Raw genomic sequence first — 8,225 nt, 5'->3', positions numbered from 1 at the left:
CCCTTACAACGAAGGTGTGTTTGTATAGATCTGAATCCCACTTGCTCTCTTGACATGATTCCTGTACCTTCCCAGTAAGTAAATCTCCAAGAAAACATCACTTTTAATGGGTATCATTGTCCATTATAAAGCTACATCATAATTTATTTAACCATTTCCCTATTGTTGAATATTTATGTTATTTTCAACTTTTTACTATCTTAAGTGGTGATAGCATGAATGTCTGTATATAACTTTGTTAATATCCCTGGATCTGTTCTCAGAAAGATGAAACTACTGGTTAAAGAGCATCAACACTTAAAGTTTTATTCCCCAAAGAAACCATAACCCCATCATCTAGAGCAGTGGTTCTCAACCTTGGCTGCACCTTAGAATCACCTGGGAATCTTTTTAAATCCTGATTTCTGGGCCTCATCCTCTGGAAATTCTGTTTCTTTGTTATGGGGTGGGGCCACAACATTAGTAACAAAAAAAAAACAACAGAATTTCCAGAGGATGAGGCCCAGAAATCAGGATTTTAAAAAGATTCCCAGGTGATTCTAAGGTGCAGCCAAGGTTGAGAACCACTGCTCTAGAACCAATATCCTAAAGGAAGAAAGTGCTTCTTTCTACTCTCTACCCTCAAGGCAGGAACACATCCAATTCTGATTGTTTGGCTGCTATTGGGTAGGAAATAAATAGTTGCTCACTCATACCCAGCTCTTCTTCATAACTAATTCAGTCAGGGCCCAGGTGGTGATGAGCACCTGGCTCAGGGTGCCAGGGGACTCTGGCTCAGGGCCACTGGCTATGGAATTGCTCCCAGCCCTCCCCTACTGTGCTCAGCATGTCGTTTCCCCCCTGTGGGGAGAACACCTCATGGCAGAGGACGGGGACTGCTCTAGACCTGGCTCCCAGCACCCTCCTCACAGGAGCCCTCCAGGCCGGGAGCACTGCCAGGGGCTGAGGAGTGATCGATGTTCCTGCGGCCAGTGCATCTGAGGTTTTCTCTTGGCTGGAATTCAGAGCAGGGAGAAGGAAACTGCATCTGGGCCAAGGTGAGCCTATCTGGTTGGAAGTCCCTGGGCCTCCAGGAGGAGAAGGGCACACAGAGCTGCCAGCAGGTGTGGTGCTGGAGAGTGGACATATACCTGCTGACCACATGGACCTCTGCCCTCTGCCTGAGGTGCCTTCAATCTGAGATAGTAGCCCTGGCCCGAGGGCGGTCAGTCACACAGCCCTCGACTTCCACAGTCTGCTCCTCAGTGCCAAGGCCATCCCTTCATTGGAAAAGGAAGAAGCAAGAAAACCAGTTTCCCCCGAGGATTTGCTGCGTGCCGTGCTCTTTACAATACATGGGAGGCTTGTTAATATTCCCCTTGTTACAAGCGAGAGCACCAAGGCCAAGAGAAACAAAAGGCCTTGCTTAAGGTTACAGGGCCAATAAATTAAAGAGTCTGGACTAGAGTTGGCTGCCTTTCAATCCCGGCTTCAGAGGCAGGTGCAGGAGGGGAAGGTCACAGGCCGTGGGCTCCCATTCAGCTCTGCTCTGCATCAATTCTTTGAGCCTAGGGCTGATGCCCATGTTTCCTCCTCTGTGAATGGGCTACCTGCCTCGTAGGGCTCCTCCTGGAGTCACAGGGATAAGGCTCGCAAGGACCTGGTGTCATGTTGGGCCCACAGGAGGAGCTCACTACCGCCAGTTACACATTCACCTCTTTGCTGAAGGCCCTGCTGGGGAAGCCGATCCAGATAAGGAGCACGGGGGGCTTCCAAAGGCTCACCAACCCTCCCTCCCCCGTTACGGAGAGGAGACTGGGTCCCAGCCATGGGACTACTTAGCAGTGCTTTGGCTTTTCTCTAAGAGCAGCGGTTCTCAACCTGTGGGTCGCGACCCCTTTGGGGGTCCAACGACCCTTTCACAGGGGTCGCCTAAGACCATCGGAAAACACATGTAAAATTACACATTGTTTTTGTGATTCATCACTATACTTTAATTATCTTCAATGTGTAACAATGAAATTGGGGGTCACCACAACATGAGGAACTGTATTAAAGGGTCACGGCATTAGGAAGGTTGGGAACCACTGTTAGAGCAACACCTTGTCAGGAAGACCAGAGAGAAGGCTGTGGACTGTGCACGACCCTCCTGCTTCCCGATACACCTGATCGCAGATGAAGGAAGGACAGGCGCTGGCTCAGAGCCAGGGTGAGGAGGAGGTACCTGGACGTGTCCTTCACCCTGGTGACAGCCCATCCTGCTCCTTCTCAGGGATCTCCAGTGAGCGCAAGGGCTGACGCTGCCCAGCTCTGCTGGTACCCAGGCCTTCTCGGACCCAGGAGTGTGGCTGAGCACGCCCACTGCTCCATGCTGTCAGCCCTGGGGTTTCCTTTAAAAGCTGTGGATTGAGCACAGCCACCCCGAATGGGACCACATCACGGAGGAGCAGCCAAGGCCCGAGAGCCGCTTCCCAGCCCGCCTGGGAAACGTTTCTTTTTCTGTTTGCAGAACCACAGATGTTGACTTTTGATCTCGTCCTCTCCCTCTGGGCCTCCATCAGTGATGATAGCGATTTCATTTCTTTTTTCTTTCCCCTATAAAGCGGGAAAGTCAGGAGGGCTCGGAAAGGTTGTTCAGAGACTGGAAGGGTTACTACGCACTGGCTCCTGGGTGACAATGAGGATCTCGCCCTCGCCATCGTGGGAAGCTGGCGGCAGTGATCAGGAGGCCGAGTGGGGCACCCTTTCACACAGTGTTTCCTCATCTCCCGTGTGTTTGTAAACCATCCCAGGATCCTGTTACCGTGCGGATTCAGATTCAGTAGGTCCAAGGAGCCCCCAGGCGAGGACCACACGTAGAGAAGCAGATGTGGAGGTTCTTCCTGTCTGCCTCGCTCCAGTCCTGAAGTGCTCTGATCGATCAACCCTTCATGCAGCTGGATCTGTGTAAGCAACATGCTGCCAAGCAAGCTTCTCTTAGCAGACACTTTAATGGAATTAAAACCCACACTTAGATTCTTATCACTCCTGCTCTGTTGAAACCGAAGGACATTCAGATATGCACAGATTTCCAAAGAAGGTGTCTTTGAGCCAGAATTTGTCTTCCTTCTCTCTCTCCATTTCATCCCTTCAGCTCATTTGTGTGTGTGTGTGTGTGTGTGTGTGTGTGTGTGTGTTTTAATGAAATTCAGCTCAATCATTATGATATGCTAATTTTTTATTTTATTTTATTTTTTGCCATTCCATGAATGGGCAAATCTCTGAATACCCAGTGAAACTTACTTTTTTCCCTTATATATATTTCTAGTTATTTTTAAAATTAAGTTCTGTTTATCTTGTGGACATGGGCTTAACTTTAAGAAAATGATAATTCAAACATAAGACAATGGATAATTATCATGCATTAGAAAATAACCTCAGGTTTATAAAAGGATTCATTGTAACATGCCTTCAGGCGATGAGCTTTTTCTGGGCATTTAACTATGAAAATCTTGCTATCAGAGATTCTGAGGTAATTGGTCTGAGGAGGGACGAGACAGGGCACTAATTTTTTTAAAGCTCCCAAGATGATTCCCAATGCAAAACCAGGCAGCCCCAATTTAAATGGGTCTACTAAAGAGAATCTGGTAAATAAGATTTTGGCAAAAAACAGCATATGCCCTAAGTCTGCCCTTGACCTCGATTCTGGGCCTCAGCAAGTGTGGTCAAGTGTGTGTGTGGGGGGTCCTTTTCCCCGAGGGAGAGAGCCCTTCCCCCACGGCCCCCGGCAAACCTGCACTTCCAGGTTTGAGAACTACTAGACTAAATGATGTCAAGTTTCCAACGTTAAACGATTCAGATGACTTGCTCCTTTAAGTTCAACACCCGTTTTTGCACCCCGTTGTAGGCCAGGTACTATGTGAGGCTCAGAGACAGGGGGAAATCAGCCCCAGTTCCTATCTTGAAGGCTCCCACAGTCCAGCAAGGGAGATAAAACATGCAGCATTCATTTCATCTGGAGGCCCCACAAACAGTGCAACGGAAATGTTGCCTGTATCTTACAAATAAAAGGGGAGGCAGAGGCAGGCATGCAGGAACCTGCGTCTTTCTCCTCCTTCATCATTACTTCCCCTCTCCCTTCCCCTCAGAGGGAGTAGGACCCAGATCAAACAGAAACACAGTGGTGTGTCAGGGCAGCCGCCTGGCTCTCAGGTAGGGATTCGGGGGGGCTTGGGGAGGGCTCTTGGGGGCTGCGGTGTGGCCTTCCAGACGAGGTGAATGTTGGCGCAGGAATGCACACCCTTCTCACAAGTTGCAAAGGCTGAGCTGGGATGATTTTCAGCAGCTCCACTGCCAAACAGTCAAGTAACTAAAGTCAACTTCTGCATCCCCCCCTCCCACCTCTTCTTTTTTTGTTGTTTAATATATTTTTATTGATTTCAGAGAGGAAGGGAGAGGGATAGAGAGAAACATCAATGATGAGAGAGAATCATTGATTGGCTGCCTCCTGCATACCCCCTACTGGGGATCAAGCCCACAACCCAGGCATGTGCCCTTGGCCAGAATCGAACCTGGGACCCTTCAGTCTGCAGGCCGACGCTCTGTCCACTGAGCCAAACCAGCTATGGCTCCCACCTCTTCTGTATACTTCTCCAGCCCCCACCTTTGGGTGCCTTTCTTCCCAGATGGCCTCAGCTGGTCCCCTCACTTCTCTATGTCCTTCACCCCATCTAGGCTTGCCTGTCCCCAGATTAACTCTCACCAATGGTGGTTCTGACTGTGCTGCAAGTGACAGTGAGCTGGGCTGGACTCCATATGGAGGGAGGAATGGTCAAGAGACCTGCTCCAGAGCACTTCAGACCTCTGTTCCTACAAAAGCCAGGGGATCTAAGGGTGAGATATTTTAATCAATGCAAAACCAGGCAGCCGCAATTTAAATGGGTCTACTAAAGAGAATCTGGTAAATAAGATTTTGGCAAAAAACAGCATATGCCCTAAGTCTGCCCTTGACCTCGATTCTGGGCCTCAGCAAGTGTGGTCAAGTGTGTGTGGGGGGGTCCTTTTCCCCGAGGGAGAGAGCCCTTCCCCCACGGCCCCCGGCAGAGATGGCCAAAGAGGAGCTGGACCGCTTCATGAGATGGCCTTTCGGCACTGGGGCCCTTTTGTGAGGATGAAAAGTGAGGTTTGAGAGCAGGACTATTTGAACAATGGGTAGGGTGTTGGATACTTAGAAAAAGCCTTACAGGGAACCTCTGAAACCCACTTTGTGACCTACTTTTAGCTGCCTTGCAATTTCACAGTTCCTTGACGTGTTTGGATTGAATTCAGGAGGTCTCCTGCAAGGGGAGGAGCAATGGTCATCCTGCAAAACAGTAAGTATGAACAAACATTAACTGGGACTGTCCTCAGACCCTCTCTGTGACACAGACACTCCAAGAGTTAGATATTATACCTGTTTTACCAATAAGGAAACTGGGGCTCAAAGAAGGTGAATGTCCCACAACAGGTAAGTGGTTTGCGCCCAGGCTTCCAGGCTCTGAGTATGATGCTCATAGTATGATATCATGATTTGTATTCTGTTCGGACACAGTTCTGCTCTTATTGAGTATTTATCTTCAAGAAAGAAAATGATCTCAAAGAAGAAAGGCGGGGGGAATTGAATGGGCGAGTTAGCTGTCAGGGCAGTGCTCTTGAGTCACCAGGAGGGGGCAGGAGCCTGCCTTTTTAGTAGGAGATGCTTACTTACATCCTTTGAAGCCCATCCTTCTCACTGAGGGAACGCAGAGAAAGCAGGAAAATGCCAGTGTGGGCTGTTCTGGAGGCCGGCTTCAGGCAGCGTGCACCTGAGAGCCAGGTGCATGGAAGAAAAGCCCCCGCTCGGGGGGCCTGCACCCAGAAGGCCGACAGCAGCATGCCACGTGGGCACGCACAGGATTTAAACACAAACAAGCCAAGAGTTGGGTCCTCCATCGGCCATTGCCCGTGTCATTTCCTCTCATTGCTTCTGCTTCTGCTTCTGCATCCATGAAAAGAAGATAATAACAACGGCCTCGCAGAAGTATTGGAATAACCAGGTAAAAGCACTTTACAAACGATAAACTATGCCCACAGGTTAGCTGAGGTGCATTTGAATGCTGCCCCCCCCCCCCCCCCCCAGTGTCTCACAGTAGCACATGAGTTGGTGACAAGGTGGCCAAGTGCAGCCTATGCTGGGAGGCTGGGGGGAGGGGGAGAGGCTCGGGCTGGCACTGAGCTGGTACCGTAGGAAGAGGGAGATGCCACTGCCCCCACCCTCTGGTCAGAGTCACCTGGCCTCAGGACACTCCATCCCAGTGTGGTGTGCTTCAAGTAGGCTGCCTGCCCCCTGGGGTCCTAGGTCCTCAGACGACAGCCCTGAACTCCGGAGCTGAGAGCCTGAGTTTTAACCATGTGACCCAGCTCCCTCAGCCCCGGGGATCATGGTCAGAGTTCCTTCCCAGCCGGATGGCTCAGAACTGAAATGCTTAGCAAGAGAGTCCACGCACCCCACCCACACACACCACTTGTTACAGTAACAGCAGTTTGCAGTTCTGCCCAGGAGCACAACTTTCTGTCCCGTTCTCATCAGACCAGCAATCCTGAGAGGCAGGTAAAACAAATACAGCTTTATCCTCTCTCTCCCACTCCCCCTGCCTTTTTTTTTTTTTTTTAAGATGAAGAATTCAGCAAGCTTAACTGATTTTCCCAAAGTCGCAATGGTTAAAAGCAAAACAAAGTAAAACTCAGAACCCAGTCTTGTGGCTTTAAAACATCACCTTGCAGTAATGTTTTCACCAACAGAGATTTTCCGTCTCTCTCTCTTTTTAAACTTCTCGGATAGATATATAAAGTCATCATTTTCAATTTAGGATACATTATCATCAAGCTTTGCAAAGACCCTCTCTTGTTTTGTTTTGTTTTTAAAATATGTTTTATTGATTTTTTTTTTTTTTTTTTTTTTTTTTTTTTTTTTTTTTTTTTTTACAGAGAGGCAGGGAGGATAGAGAGTTAGAAACATCGATGAGACAGAAACATCGATCAGCTGCCTCCTGCACACACCCTACTGGGGATGTGCCCAAAACCAAGGTACATGCCCTTGACCTGAATTGAACCTGGAACCCTTCAGTCCGCAGGCTGACGCTCCATCCAGTGAGCCAAACCAGTTAGGGCAACCCTCTCTTGTTTTGTTTGATTTAATTTTATTTCATTTTTTTTCCTATTATCTCTAATTTGTATTTCTACTCCTCTATACACTTCTTTTTGCCTCACAAATGGGCTCTCCCTCCAATTTGGTTGGCTGGCTAGTTCATTCATTCATTCATTTGATCAGAGGCTTGAGACAGATACATTTCTGACCAATAATGTGTTTATGATTTTTTAAACAAATATTTTTTGTTATTGCTGTTCACAACTCATGGGACCTCCAGTAATTTCCCATCTTATATTTATATGCTGTCTCCCACTCTTGCCATTCCTAAATATATTACTTGCTACTTGTGCTTACTTTGTTTTATTTTATTGGCTTCTGACTTGTTTTATATTATTCTGGACTTTAATGGTCACCTTGGAGCTTGTTTCCCTGCTTGTTTTGTATTATTTCTTTATCTACTGTACGTGCTTTTGAGTCCTTCATCCAAGTCGGTGACAGTGATGTCCAGAAGCAATCACTTTAGATCAGTTCTCAACCAGCACATAGAAGTCCATATAAGGCTGACAGTAAGTCATTGATGTCTTGCTTTCATCTGGATCCTTTGACAACTTTCACATACTCTAATAGTGGAATGATGAAGCAGTGGTATCCAACAGAACTTCCACCTAATGGAAACGCTTTATATTTTTGTATTGTCCAGTGTGGCAACCACTAGCAAAATGTGCTACTGAGCAGTTGCCATGCAGCTTATGTGACTGAGGAGCTAACTTTTAAAAATTAAATTTATTGGGGCCTTGGCAAGTGTGGCTCAGTTGGTTGAGGGTTGTCCCATGCACTGAAAGGTTGTTGGTTCCATTCCTGGTCAGGGCACATACCCAGGTTGTAGGTTCAATCCCCAGTTGGGGTTCATACAGGAGGCAACTCATCTCTCTCATTCCCTCTCCCTTCATCTCTAAAATCAGTAAGCACATATTTAAGAAAAAAATTTAAATTTATTGGGGTGGCATTGGTTAATAAGATTATATAGGTTTCAAGTGTAGATTTCTGTGAAACGTGATCTGTATATTGCATTGTGTGCTCACCACCCAAAGCCAAATCA

This window comes from Myotis nattereri (assembly GCF_964212035.1).
Source record: "Myotis nattereri genome assembly, chromosome: 10".
Taxonomy (NCBI): Eukaryota; Metazoa; Chordata; class Mammalia; order Chiroptera; family Vespertilionidae; genus Myotis; species Myotis nattereri.
This window is presented reverse-complemented; position numbering follows the sequence as displayed.